The sequence below is a fragment of the Arachis hypogaea genome, chromosome 20 (genome assembly GCF_003086295.3).
Source record: "Arachis hypogaea cultivar Tifrunner chromosome 20, arahy.Tifrunner.gnm2.J5K5, whole genome shotgun sequence".
NCBI classification, from domain to species: domain Eukaryota; kingdom Viridiplantae; phylum Streptophyta; class Magnoliopsida; order Fabales; family Fabaceae; genus Arachis; species Arachis hypogaea.
The window spans coordinates 82,303,179-82,318,058 of NC_092055.1; the positions used below are offsets into that span (position 1 = coordinate 82,303,179).

General features: G+C 38.1%; 2 non-coding genes across 2 annotated transcripts; one reads left to right on the forward strand and one right to left on the reverse strand.

Annotated features, from left to right (window-relative positions):
- Window positions 1-2,451: 2,451 nt before the first annotated feature.
- On the reverse strand, window positions 2,452-2,559 carry LOC112787534 (small nucleolar RNA R71). The gene has a single exon (XR_003194942.1). It is a non-coding gene; the product is annotated as a small nucleolar RNA R71 (small nucleolar RNA).
- An 11,047-nt stretch (window positions 2,560-13,606) lies between these two features.
- LOC112788089 (small nucleolar RNA R71) lies at window positions 13,607-13,710 on the forward strand. The gene has a single exon (XR_003195469.1). It is a non-coding gene; the product is annotated as a small nucleolar RNA R71 (small nucleolar RNA).
- Window positions 13,711-14,880: the final 1,170 nt, after the last annotated feature.

A 14,880-nucleotide genomic window follows, 5' to 3' on the forward strand; every position in this document is an offset into this window, starting at 1 on the left:
ACTTTGAGTGCAAGGAGGTCAGAATCCAACAGCATCTGCAGTCCTTTTTCAGCCTCTGAATCAGATTTTTGCTCAGGTCCCTCAGTTTCAGCCATAAAATACCTGAAATCATAGAATAACACAAAAACTCATAGTAAAGTCCAAAAATGTAATTTTTGAATAAAAACTAATAAAAATATAGTAAAAAGTAGCTAAATCATACTAAAAACTATGTAAAAACAATGCCAAAAAGGGTATAAATTTTTACTTGGATGACCCAGTGCACTTGCTGGTTAATTGTATCAAAATTTTGAAGAGAACTAAAATTATGAACGTGCATATTATGTTTTCATTGCCGTTACCAAGGAATGAACAATCACGATTTCGTGCACTAAGTTTTTGGCGCCGTTGCCGGAGATTGTTCGAGTTTGGACAACTGACGGTTCATCTTGTTGCTCAGATTAGGTAATTTTATTTTAATTTTAAGATTTTTATTTCTTATTTTCGAAAAATACAAAAAAAAATATTTCTTCTTTTTTCTTTTTTCCCAAAATAATTTTCGAAAAAACAAAAAAAATTAACAAAATCATAAAATCAAAAATAATTTGATGTTTCTTGTTTGAGTCTATAGTCAAGTTTTAAGTTTGGTGTCAATTGTATCTTTTTAATTTTCTAAAAAAATTATTTTCTAAAATTTCATGCATTGCATTCTTCATGATCTTCGAGTTGTTCTTGGCCAGTCTTCTTGTTTGATCTTCATATTTTCTTGTTTTGTGTCTTTTCTTGTTTTTCATATGCATTCTTGAAACATTAATGCCTAAAGAATAAAAATTTTTAAGTTTGGTGTCTTGCATGTTTTCTTTTCTTGAAAACTTTTCAAAAATAAGTTCTTGGTGTTCATCTTGACATTCAAAGTGTTCTTGGTGTTCATCTAGACATTCATAGTGTTCTTGCATGCATCACATGTTTTGATCCTAAATTTTCATGCATTGAGTCTTTTTTATGTTTTTCTCTTTCATCATGAAAAATTAAAAAAATCAAAAAAATATCTTTCCCTTATTCTATCATAAAATTTTGAAAATTTGGGTTGACTTTTTCAAAAAATTTTCAAAATTAGTTGTTTCTTATGAGTCAAATCAAATTTTCATTTTAAAAACTCTATCTTTTTCAAATCTTTTTCAAAAAAAAATCAAATCTTTTTCATTTTTCTTTCATAATTTTCGAAAATTTCAAATTGATTTTCAAAAATCTTTTTCTTATTTCTATTTCATATTTTTGAATTTAATACTAACAATTAATGTGATTGATTCAAAAATATTAAGTTGTTACTTGCCTATTAAGAAAGGTTCAATCTTTAAATTTTAAAATCATATCTTTTAGTTTCTTGTTAGTCAAGTAAAAATCAAATCTTTTTAAATTTCTTTTTCAAATATTTTTCAAAATAAATTTCAATCACATCTTTTTCAAAATCAATTTCAAAATCTTTTCTAACTTCTTATCTTTTCAAATTTGATTTTCAAATCTTTTTCAATTAACCACTTAACTTTTTGATTGATTCTTATCTTTTTCAAAACTGCCTAACTAATTCTCTCTCTAATTTTCGAAAATCCCTTCCCTCTTTTTCAAAATTCCCTTTTTTTTAACTAATTGTTTTAATTTTTAATTTAATTTGAATTCAATTTTAATTTTCGAAATTTAACTTTAAATTTTATTTTTTTAATTTAACTAATTTTCGAAATTCCCTCTCTCTCATCTCCTTCTATTTATTTATTCATCTACTAACACTTCTCTTTCACCCAAAATTCGAACCCCATCTTCATCTCCGTGTTCGAATTTTACCTCTTCTCCTTCTTACATTCTTCTCTTCTTATACTTGCATAAGGAATCTCTATACTGTGACATAGAGGATTCCATATTTTCTTTTCTGTTTTCTTCTTTTTCATATGAGCAGGAACAAGGATAAGAACATTCTTGTTGAGGCTGATCCAGAACCTGAAAGGACTCTGAAGAGGAAGCTAAGGGAAGCTAAAGCACAACTCTTTGGAGAAAATCTGACAGAAATTTTCGAAAAAGAAGGAGACATGGCTGAAAATAATAACAATGCAAGGAAGATGCTTGGTGATTACTGCACCAAATTCCAATTTACATGGAAGAAGCATCTCAATTCCTGCCATTGGAGCAAACAACTTTGAGCTTAAACCTCAATTAGTTTCTCTGATACAACAGAACTGCAAGTTTCATGGACTTCCATCTGAAGATCCTTTTCAGTTCTTAACTGAATTCTTGCAGATCTGTGATACTGTTAAGACCAATGAGGTTGATCTCGAGGTCTACAAGCTTATACTTTTCCCATTTGCTGTAAGAGACAGAGCTAGAATATGGTTGGACTCTCAACCTAAGGATAACCTGAACTCTTGGGATAAGCTGGTCACGGCTTTCTTAGCCAAGTTCTTTCCTCCTCAAAAGCTTAGTAAGCTTAGAGTGGATGTTTAAACCTTCAAACAGAAAGAAGGTGAATCTCTCTATGAAGCTTGGGAGAGATACAAGGAACTGACCAAATAGTGTCCTTCTGACATGCTTTTAGAATGGACCATCCTGGATATATTCTATGATGGTCTGTCTGAGCTATCAAAGATGTCACTGGACCATTCTGCAGGTGGATCATTTCACCTAAAGAAAATGCCTACAGAAGCTCAAGAACTCATTGACATGGTTGCAAATAACCAGTTCATGTACACTTCTGAAAGGAATCCTGTGAATAATGGGACGCCTATGAGGAAGGGAGTTCTTGAATTTGATATTCTGAATGCCATATTGGCTCAGAATAAAATATTGACTCAGCAAGTCAATATGATCTCTCAAAGTCTGAATGGATTGAAGAAATCATCTAACAGTACTAAAGAGGCATCTTCTGAAGAAGAAGCTTATGATCCTGAGAACCCTGCAATAGCAGAGGTGAATTACATGGGTGAACCCTATGGAAACACCTATAATCCCTCATGGAGGAATCATCCAAATATCTCATGGAAGGATCAACAAAAGCCTCAACAAGGCTTTAATAATGGTAGAAGAAACAGGTTCAGCAATAGCAAGCCTTTTCCATCATCCACTCAGCAATAGACAGAGAATTCTGAGCAGAATCCATCTAGCTTAGAAAATATAGTCTCTGATTTATCTAAGGCCACTTTAAGTTTCATGAATGAAACAAGGTCCTGCATTAGAAATTTGGAGGCACAAGTGGGCCAACTGAGTAAAAGATTCAACGAAACTCCTCCTAGTACTCTCCCAAGTAATACAGAAGAGAATCCAAAGAGAGAGTGCAAGGCCATTGATTTGACCACCATGGCCGAACCTACAAGGGAAGAGAAGGACGTGAATCCTAGTGAGAAAGACCTCCTGGGACGTCCAGTGACCAACAAGGAGTTCCCCTTTGAGGAACCAAAGGAATTTGAGGCTCAATTAGAGACCATAGAGATTCCATTGAACCTCCTTCTGCCCTTCATGAGCTCTGATGAGTATTCTTCCTCTGAAGAGGATGAATACATTACTGAAGAGCAAGTTGCTAAGTACCTTGGTGCAATCATGAAGCTGAATGCCAAATTATTTGGTAATGAGACTTGGGAAAATGAACCTCCCTTGCTCACCAATGAACTAAATGCATTGGATAGGCAGAAATTACCTCAAAAGAAACAGGATCCTGGCAAATTCTTAATACCCTATACCATAGGCACCATGACCTTTGAGAAGGCTCTGTGTGACCTGGGGTCAAGAATAAACTTAATGCCACTCTCTGTAATGGAGAAACTTGGGATCTTTGAGGTGCAAGCTGCCAGAATCTCATTAGAGATGGCAGACAACTCAAGAAAACAGGCTTATGGACAAGTAGAGGGCGTGTTAGTAAAGGTTGAAGGCCTTTACATCCCTGCTGATTTCATAATCCTAGACACTGGGAAGGATGAGAATGAATCCATCATCCTTGGAAGACCCTTCCTAGCCACAGCAAGAGCTGTGATTGATGTGGACAGAGGAGAGTTAGTCCTTCAATTGAATGAGGATAACCTTGTGTTTAAAACTCAAGGATCTCCTTCTGTAACCATGGAGAGGAAGCATGAAAAGCTTCTCTCACTGCAGAGTCAATCAAAGCCCCCACATTCAAACTCTAAGTTTGGTGTTGGGAGGTTCCAACCTTGCTCTGATTATCTGTGAGGCTCCATGGGAGCTCACTATCAAGCTATTGACATTAAAGAAGCGCTTGTTGAGAGGCAACCCAACGTTATTTAATCATATCTATTTTATTTTCTCTTTGTTATTTCATGTTTTATTAGGTTGATGATCATGTGGAGTCACAAAAACTACTGAAAAATCAAAAACAAAATGAAAAACAGCATTAAAAATAGCACACCCTGGAGGAGAACAGTCTAGCGTTTAAACGCCAGAAACAAGCATCTGTCTGGCGTTAAACGCCAGAAATAGGCACCAAGCTGGCGTTTAACGCCAGAAACAAGCATCTACATGGCATTAAACACCAGAAACAAGCTATATTTGGACGTTTAACACCAGAAATAGGCAGCAGTCTGGCGTTAAATGGCAGGATTGCACAGCAAGGGTTTTTTACACGCCTAATTTGAGCAGGGATGTTAAGTCCTTGATCCCACTTGATCTGTGGACCCACAGGATCCCCTCAGGATCTGTGGACCCCACAGGACCCCAACATTTTCTTCTCTCCTCTTCACAACTTTTCATAACACTCTTCCCCAAATACCCCTCACCAATTACCTCAATAACTCTTTCCCATCACCTCTTTACCACTCACATCCACCCTCTCTTCCCCATAAACCCTACCTACCTTCAAAATTCAAACTAATTTCCCTTCCAAACCTAACCCTAATGGACAAACTCTACACACCTCCTCACTCCTATATAAACCCCTCACTCCTTCTTCATTTTCACACAACACAACCCTCTCTTCTTCTCCTTGGCCGAATACATCTTCTTCCCCCATCTCCTCTATTTTCTTCTTCTTCTACTACTTTCTTTCTTCTTTTGCTCGGGGACGAGCAAACATTTTAAGTTTGGTGTGGTAAAAGCATAGCTTTTTGTTTTTCCATAACCATTTATGGCACCTAAGACCAGAGAAACCTCTAGAAAGAGGAAAGGGAAGGCAATTGCTTCCACCTCTGAGTCATGGGAGATGGAGAGATTCATCTCAAAGGTCCATCAAGACCACTTCTATGAAGTTGTGGCCAAGAAGAAAGTGATCCCTGAGGTTCCTTTCAAGCTCAAAAAAAATGAGTATCCGGAGATCCGACTTGAGATCTATAGGAGAGGTTGGGAAGTTCTCACCAACCCCATTCAACAAGTCGGGATCCTAATGGTTCAAGAGTTCTATGCAAACGCATAGATCACTAGGAACCATGATCAAAGTGTGAACCCGAATCCAAAGCATTGGCTCACCATGGTTTGGGGAAAATAGTTAGATTTCAGTACGAAAAATGTAAGGCTGGCGTTCAACTTGCCAATGATGGAAGAGAACGCACGCCCCTACACAAGAAGGGTCAACTTTGATCAAAGGTTGGACCAAGTCCTCATAGACATATGTGAGGAAAGAGCTCAATGGAAAATTGACTCAAGAGGTAAGCCGATTCAATTAAGAAGGCATGACCTCAAACCAGTGGCTAGGGGATGGCTAGAGTTCATCCAACGCTCAATCATTCCTACTATCAACCGGTCTGAAGTTACTATAGACCGGGCAATCATGATCCATAGTATCATGATTGGAGAGGAGGTGGAAGTTCATGAGATTATACCTTAAGAACTCTACAAGGTGGCTAACAAGTCCTCCACTTGGGCAATGTTAGCCTTTCCTCACCTTATTTGCCACCTCTGCAATTCGGCTGGAATTGACATAGAGGGAGACATCCTCATTGAAGAGGACAAGCCCATCACTAAGAAAAAGATGGAGCAAATAAGAGATCATGGACCTCAACATGAGCATGAGGAAATTCCTCACCATGAAATCCCTGAGATGCCTCAGGGGATGCACTTTCCTCCACAGAATTATTGGGAGTAAATCAACACTTCCCTAGGAGAATTAAGTTCCAACATGGGACAACTAAGGGTGGAGCACCAAGAGCACTCCATCATCCTCCATGAAATTAGAGAAGATCAAAGAGCTATGAGGGAGGAGCAAGAAAGACAAGGAAGAGACATAGAGGAGCTCAAGAGCACAATTGGTTCTTCAAGAAGAGGAAGACGCCACCATCACTAAGGTGGACTCATTCCTTAATCTCCTTGTTTATTTATTTTCCTGTTTTTTTATTTTTGAGCTTTATGTTTATTTATATTTGTGTCTTATTACATGATCATTAGTATTTAAGTGTCTATGCCTTAAAGTTATGAATATGAATCCATCACCTCTCTTGAATGAAAAATGTTTTAATTACAAAAGAACAAGAAGTACATGGTTTTGAATTCATCCTTGAAACTAGTTTAATTATTTTGATGTGGTGGCAACACTTTTTGTTTTCTGAATGAATGCTTGAACAGTGCATATGTCTTTTGAAGTTGTTGTTTATGAATGTTAAATATATTGGCTCTTGAAAGAATGATGTAAAAAGAGAAATGTTATTTGATAATCTGAAAAATCATAAAAATGATTCTTAAAGCAAGAAAAAGCAGTGAATACAAAAGCTTGCAGAAAAAAAAAAGAGAAAAGAAAAATGGCAAAAAAAAAGAAAAGAAAAAGAAAAAGAAAGCAGAAAAAGCCAAAAGCTCCTTAAACCAAAAGGCAAAAGGAAAAAGCCAATAGCCCTTAAAACCAAAAGGCAAGGGTAATAAAAAGGATCCAAGACTTTGAGCATCAGTGGATAGGAGGGCCTAAAGGAATAAAATCCTGGCCTAAGCGGCTGAACCAAGCTGTCCCTAACCATGTGTTTATGGCGTGAAGGTGTCAAGTGAAAAATTGAGACTGAGCGGTTAAAGTCAAGGTCCAAAGCAAAAACAGAGTGTGCTTAAGAACCCTGGACACCTCTAATTGGGGACTTTAGCAAAGCTGAGTCACAATCTGAAAAGGTTCACCCAGTTATGTGTCTGTGGCATTTATGTATCCGGTGGTAATACTGGTAAACAAAGTGCTTAGGGCCATGGCCAAGACTCATAAAGTAGCTGTGTTCAAGAATCAACATACTGAACTAGGAGAATCAATAACACTATCTGAATTCTAAGTTCCTATAGATGCCAATCATTCTGAACCTCAATGGATAAAGTGAGATGCTAAACCTATTCAAGAGGCAAAAAGCTACAAGTCCCGCTCATCTGATTGGAGCTAAGTTTCATTGATATTTTGAAATTTATAGTATATTCTCTTCTTTTTATCCTATTTGATTTTCAGTTGCTTGGGGACAAGCAACAATTTAAGCTTGGTGTTGTGATGAGTGGATAATTTATACGCTTTTTGGCATTATTTTTACATAAATTTTAGTATGATTTAGTTAGTTTTAGTATATTTTTATTAGTTTTTAATTAAAATTCACATTTCTAGACTTTACTATGAGTTTGTGTGTTTTTCTGTGATTTCAGGTATTTTCTGGCTGAAATTGAGGGACCTGAGCAAAAATCAGATTCAGAGGTTGAAGAAGGACTGCAGATGTTGTTGGATTCTGACCTCCCTGCACTCAAAGTGAATTTTATAGAGCTACAGAACTCCAAATGGTGCACTCTCAATTGCGTTGGAAAGTAGACATCCAGTGCTTTCTATCAATATATAATAGTTCATACTTTGCCCGAGTTTAGATGACGCAAAATGGCGTTCAACGCCAGTTCCATGCTACATTCTAGAGTTAAACGCTAGAAATAGGTTGCAAAGTGGAGTTAAACACCAAAAACAGGTTACAAACTGGCGTTCAACTCCAAGAGAAGCCTCTACACGTGGAAAGCTCAATGCTCAGTCCAAGCACACACCAAGTGGGCCCCAGAAGTGGATTTCTGCAACATTTACTCATTTCTGTAAACCCTAGTAACTAATTTAGCATAAATAGGACTTTTTACTATTGTATTTACATCCTTAGTTTTATCTTTGGATTATCTTTTGATCCTTTGATCATGTTTAGGGGGCTGGCCATTCGGCCATGCCTGGACCTTATCACTTATGTATTTTCAACGGTAGAGTTTCTACACACCATAGATTAAGGTGTGGAGCTCTGCTGTTCCTCATGAATTAATGCAAAGTACTATTGTTTTTCTATTCAATTCAAGCTTATTCCTATTCTAAGATATCCATTCGCACCCAAGAACATGATAAATGTGATGATTATGTGACACTCATCATCATTCTCACCTATGAACGCGTGCCTGACAAATACTTCCGTTCTACATACAAACAAGCTAGAATGAGTATCTCCTAGATATCTAATACAGGGGACCGAGTCCGAGATATTAGAGTCTTCGTGGTATAAGTTAGAACCCATGGATGGCCATTCTTGAGGTTTGGAAAGTCTAAACCTTGTCTGTGGTATTCCGAGTAGGATCTGGGAAGGGATGGCTGTGACGATCTTCAAACTCGCGAGTGCTGGGCGTAGTGACAGACGCAAAAGGATAGTAAATCCTATTCCAGTATGATCGAGAACCGACAGATGATTAGCCATGTAGTGACAGCGCATTGGACCATTTTCACAGAGAGGATGGGATGTAGCCATTGACAACGGTGATGCCCTACATAAAGCTTGCCGTGGAAGGGAGTAGGAATGATTGGATGAAGACAGCAGGAAAGCAGAGGTTCAGAGGAACGAAAGCATCTCTATATGCTTATCTGAAATTCTCACCAATGAATTACATAAGTATCTCTATCCTAGTTTATGTTTTATTTATCTTTTAATTATTAAAACTCTATAACCTTTTGAATCCGCCTGACTGAGATTTACAAGGTGACCATAGCTTGCTTCAAGCCGACAATCTCCGTGGGATCGACCCTTACTCACGTAAGGTTTATTACTTGGACGACCCAGTGCACTTGCTGGTTAGTTGTATCGAAATTGTGAAGAGAACTAAAATTCAGAACGTGCGTATTAAGTTTTTAGTGCTGTTACCAAGGAATGAACAATCACGATTTCGTGCACCAAGTCCCCGATTAGAGGTGTCCAGAGCTCTTAAGCACACTCTTTTTGCTTTGGACCACGACTTTAACCGCTCAGTCTCAAGCTTCTCACTTGACACCTTCACGCCACAAGCACATGGTTAGGGACAGCTTGGTTTAGCCGCTTAGGCCAGGATTTTATTCCTGTGGGCCCTCCTATCCATTAAAGCTCAAAGCCTTGGATCCTTTTTACCCTTGCCTTTTGGTTTAAAGGGCTATTGGCTTTTTCTGCTTACTTTTTCTTTTTCTTTCTTTTTTTTCGCATTTTTTTCTTTTTTTCGCAAGCTTTGTCTATTCACTGCTTTTTCTTGCTTCAAGAATCAATTTTATGATTTTTCAGATTATCAATAACATTTCTCCTTTTTCATTATTCTTTCAAGAGCCAACAATTTTAACATTCATAAACAACAAATTCAAAAATATGCACTGTTCAAGCATTCATTCAGAAAACAAAAAGTATTGCCACCACATAAAAATAATTAAACTAATTTCAAGATAGAAATCAAAATTCATGCATTTCTAGTTCTTTTGCAATTAAAAACTTTTTTTTCATTTAAGAAAGGTGATGGATTCATAAAACATTCATAGCTTTAAGAGATAGACACTAGACACTAATGATCATGTAATAAAGACACAAACATAGACAAAACATAAAGCATGTAATTCAAAAAATAGAAAAATAAAAACAAGGAAATTAAAGAACGGGTCCACCTTAGTGATGGCGGCTAGTTCTTCCTCTTGAAGATCTTATGGAGTGCTTGAGCTCCTCTATGTCTCTTTCCTGCCTTTGTTGCTCCTCCTTCATGGCTCTTTGGTCTTCTCTAATTTCATGGAGGAGGATGGAATGCTCTTGGTGCTCCATCCTTAGTTGTCTCATGTTGGAACTTAATTCTCCTAGGGAGGTGTTGATTTTCTCCCAATAGTTTTGTGGAGGAAAATGCATCCCTTAAGGCATCTCAGGGATTTCATGATGAGGAATTTCCTCATGCTCTTGTTGAGGTCCATGAGTGGGCTCTCTTGTTTGCTCCATCCTTTTCTTAGTGATGGGCTTGTCCTCTTTAATGAGGATATCTTCCTCTATGACAATTCCAGCTGAATTGCATAGGTGACAAATGAGATGAGGGAAGGCCAACCTTGCCAAAGTAGAGGGCTTACCGCCACTTTGTAGAGTTATAGGGATATGATCTCATGAACTTCTACTTTCTCTCCATTCATGATGCTATGGATCATGATAGCCCGGTCTATTGTAACTTCAGACCGGTTGCTAGTAGGAATGATAGAGCATTGGATGAACTCCAACCATCCCCTAGCCACGGGTTTGAGGTCAAGCCTTCTTAGTTGAACCAGCTTGCCTCTTGAATCTCTCTTCCATTGAGCGCCTTCCACACAAATGTCCCTAAGGACTTGGTCCAACCTTTGATCAAAGTTGACCCTTCTAGTGAAAGGGTGAGGATCTCCTTGCATCATAGGCAAGTTAAATGCTATCCTCGCATTTTTCTGAACTAAATCCAAGTATTTCCCCCGAACCATTGTGAGCCAATTCTTTGGGTTCGGGTTCACACTTTGGTCATGGTTCTTAGTGATCCATGCATTAGAATAGAACTCTTGAACCATTAAGATCCCAACTTGTTGAATGGGGTTGGTGAAAATTTCCCAACCTTTTCTTCGAATCTCATGTCGGATCTCCAAATATTCACTCTTTTTGAGCTTGAAGGGGACCTCGGGGATCACCTTTTTCTTAGCCACAACTTCATAGAAGTGGTCTTGATGGACCTTTGAGATGAATCTCTCCATCTCCCATGACTCGGAGGTGGAAGCGATTGTCTTCCCTTTCCTCTTTCTAGAGGTTTCTCTGGCCTTAGGTGACATTAGTGGTTATGGAAAATAAAAAGCTATAGCTTTTCCCACACCAAACTTATAATGGTTGCTCGTCCTCGAGCAAAAGGAGAAAGAAAATAGTAGAAGAAGAAGAAATGGAGGAGATGGAGGGGGTGTAGGTTCGGACAAGGTAGGTTGAGTGTGTATGATGTGTGGAAATGAAGGTGGTAAGGAGGGGTATTTATAGGGTAAGGGAGAGAGGGTATTCGGCCATGTGTGGGTGGGTTTGGAAGGGAAATGGTTTGAATTTGAATGGTGAGGTAGGTGGGGTTTAATGATGGATGGATGTGAGTGGTGATGAGAATATGGAGAAGAGGGTAGGATTTGATAGGCGAAGGATATTTGGGGAAGAGGTAATGATGGGATTAGTCAATGGTGTTTGGGGAAGAGTGTTATGGAAAGGTGTGAAGAGGAGAGAAGAAGAGGTGGGGTAGGTGGGGATCCTGTAGGGTCCACAGATCCTGAGGTGTCAAGGAATTTGAGTGCCTGCACCATTCTGGCGTTCAAACGCCCATTCTGTGCCAGTTCTGGCGTTTAACTCCATCTCTGCTACCTTTCCTGGCATTAAACGCCACTCTGCTGCCCATTTCTGGCGTTAAACGCCAGTCAGATGCCCATTTCTGGCATTAAATGCCAGCCAGATGCCCATTTATGGCGTTTAACGCCAGCCAGATGCCAGACAGCCTTTTCTGGTGTTAAACACCCAGAGTGCTGCCCATTCTAGCATTTAACACCCAGAATGCTGCCAGGCTGGGCGTTAAACGCCCATTCTGCTATCCTTACTGGCGTTTAAATGCCAGTAAGCCTGTCCTCTAGAGTGAGCTATTTTTATTGCTATTTTTCATTCTGTTTTTTATGTTTCCACTATTTTTGTGACTTCACTTGATCATCGACCTAAAGAAAACATAAAATAACAATGGAAAATAAATAAATATAATTAAATAAAATTGGGTTGCCTCCCATCAAGCGCTTCTTTAATGTCAATAGCTTGACAGTGAGCTCTTAGAGAGCTTCACAGAGACTCAGAGCTCAATGATGGCCTCCCAAAACTAAACTTAGAAGTTGAGTGTGGGAGCTCTATTTGACTCTGTGTTGAGAGAAGCTTTTTATGCTTCCTCTCCACGGTTACAGAAGAAGATCCTTGAGCCTTAAACACAAGATAGTCCTCATTCAATTAAAGGACTAACTCTCCTTTGTCCACATCAATCACAGCTCTTTCTGGTGCTAGGAAGGGTCTTCCTAGGATGATGGATTCATCCTCTTCCTTCCCAGTATCTAGGATTATGAAATTAGCAGGGATGTACAGGCCTTCAACCTTCACCAAGACATCCTCTGCAAGTCCATAAGCCTGTTTCATTGAATTGTCTGCCATCTCTAGTGAGATTATTGCAGCTTGTACCTCAAAGATTCCTGATTTCTCCATTACAGAGAGGGGCATGAGGTTCATCCCTGATCCCAGGTCACACAGAGCCTTCTCAAAGATCATGGTGCCTATGGTACAAGATATTAAGAACTTTTCAGGATCCTATTTCTTCTGAGGTGATTTCAGTTGAACCAGATCATTTAGTTCATTGATGAGCAATGGGGGTTCATTCTCCCAAGTCTCATTACCAATTAACTTGGCATTTAGCTTTATGATTGCTCCCAGATATTGAGCAACTTGCTCTTCAGCAATATCTTCATCCTCTTCAGAGGAAGAGTACTCATCAGAGCTCATGAATGCCAACAGTAAGTTCAGTGGAATCTCTATGGTCTCTATATGAGCCTCAGATTCCTTGGGTTCCTCATTAGGGAACTCCTTGGAGGCCAGTGGACGTCCATTGAGGTCTTCTTCACTGGAAATCACTGCCTTTCCCTCCTCTATAGGTTTGGCCATGTTGGACGTGTAGATGGCCTTACACTCTCTTTTTGGATTCTCTTCTGTATTGCTTGGGAGAGTACTAGGAGGGAGTTCAGTAACTCTTTTACTCAGCTGACCTACTTGTGCCTCCAAATTTCTAATGGAGGACCTCGCTTCAGTCATGAAACTGAGAGTGGTCTTAGATAGATCAGAGACTACAGTTGCTAAGTCAGAGTGGCTCTGCTTAAAATTCTCTGTCTGTTGCTGAGAAGATGATGGAAAAGGTTTGTTATTTCCAAACCGTGCTCTCCTACCATTATTATTATTGAAGCATTGATTAGGCTTCTATTGATCCTTCCATGAGAGATTAGGATGATTCCTCCATGAAGGATTGTAGGTGTTTCCACAGGATTCTCCCATGTAATTCACCTCTTCCATTGCAGGATTCTCAGGGTCATATGCTTCTTCTTCAGAGGAAGCTTCCTTAGTACTGCCTGTTGCAGCTTGCATTCCAGACAGACTCTGAGAAATCATATTGACTTGCTGATTCAATATTTTGTTCTAAGCCAATATTACATTCAGAGTATCAATCTCAAGAACTCCTTTCTTCTGAGTTATCCCATTATTCATAGGATTCCTTTCAGAAGTGTACATGAACTGGTTATTTGCAACCATTTCAATGAGTTCCTGGGCTTCTGCAGGTGTCTTCTTCAGATGACATTTTGGACAATTCAGACTGACCATCATAGAATATACATATGATGCTCCATTCTAAAAACATGTCAGAAGGACACCTTCTGATCAATTGCTTGTATCTTTCCCAAGCTTCATAGAGGGATTCACCTTCATTCTGTCTAAAGGTTTGGACTTCCACTCTAAGCTTGCTCAACTTATGAGGTGGAAAGAATTCGGCCAAGAAAGCATTGACCAACTTTTTCCAAGAGTTCAAGCTATCTTTAGGTTGTGAGTCCAACCATGTCCTAGCTCTGTCTCTTACAGCAAAAGGGAAAAGCATAAGTCTGTAGACCTCAGGATTAACCCCATTGGTCTTAACAGTATCACAGATTTGCAAGAATTCAGCTAAAAACTGATAAGGATCTTCCAATAGAAGTCCATGAAACTTGCAATTCTACTGCATCAGTGAAACTAATTGAGGCTTAAGCTCAAAGTTGTTTGCTCCAATTGCAGGAATTGAGATGCTCCTTCCACATAAGTCAGAAGAGGGTGCAATAGAGTCACCAAGCATCTTCCTTGCATCTCCACCATTGTTATTGGGTTCGGCCATCTCTTCTTCTTTTTCGAAAAATTCTGTTAGGTCCTCTCTAGAGTGTTGTGCTTTAGCTTCTCTTAGCTTTCTCTTTAGAGTCCTTTCAGATTTTGGATCAGCTTCAACAAGAATGTTCTTATCCTTGCTCCTGCTCATGTGAAAAAGAAGAGAACAGAAAAGAATAGGAATCCTCTATGTCACATTATAGAGATTCCTTTATGTGAGTAGAAGAATAGAAGAGTAGAATGAAGAAGAGAGAAGATGAAGAATTCGAACACAGAGAGGGAGAGAGGGTTGGAATTATAAGAAGAAGAGAAGTATTAGTAAACAAATAAATAAATAGAAAGAGATGAGAGAGAGAGAATTCAAATTTTAAATTAAAATAAAAGGAAAATATTTTTGTTTTTATTTTAATTATTGGTTAGTATTCAAAAATTATAAAAAGGAATAAAATTAAATTAAAATTTAAAACAATTAGTTAATTAAAAAGGAATTTTGAAAAAGTGGTGAGGAGTTTTCGAAAACAAGAGAGAGAAAAGTAGTTAGTTAGTTTTGAAAAAGATAAAAAATAGTAAACTTTTAAAATCAAACAAAAAGTCAAGTAGTTAATTGAAAAAGATTTGAAAATCAAATTTGAAAAGATAAGAAGTTAGAAAGGATTTTGAAATTGATTTTGAAAAATATATATTAAAATTTATTTTGAAATAGATTTAAAAAGGAAATTAAAAAGATTTGATTTTGAAAATTAAAGTTGATTACTTGACTAACAACAGACTAAAAGATATG